This window comes from Limulus polyphemus, unplaced genomic scaffold, assembly GCF_000517525.1.
Source record: "Limulus polyphemus unplaced genomic scaffold, Limulus_polyphemus-2.1.2 Scaffold522, whole genome shotgun sequence".
NCBI classification, from domain to species: Eukaryota; Metazoa; Arthropoda; class Merostomata; order Xiphosura; family Limulidae; genus Limulus; species Limulus polyphemus.
The window spans coordinates 359,929-360,275 of NW_013666132.1; positions in this window are offsets into that span (position 1 = coordinate 359,929).

A 347-nucleotide genomic window follows, 5' to 3' on the forward strand; every position below is an offset into this window, starting at 1 on the left:
TGGGCAGAGCACAGATAGCCCTTGTGTAGCTTTGTGCATAATTACAAACAAACATTTTACATACATTTTTACTACAAGTTTAGAGTTTTAATGTTCATGAACACGTTGAGTTTATATTCAGACTAAGGTACATTTACTTTAGTATGATAGTCAGCCAGTGAACTCGAACACAATATACTGAATCTTTAATTACGATTACTCGTCATAACGATTATAATTTGTTAAAATTTTACACTTACATAGTTATAATAATAGAATAATATCCTTTCACAATGCTAATTATATCTAAACTAGAAATGAAATATAGGTACGATAATATTTTGTACTTGTAGTTAGGCGGAGTTACA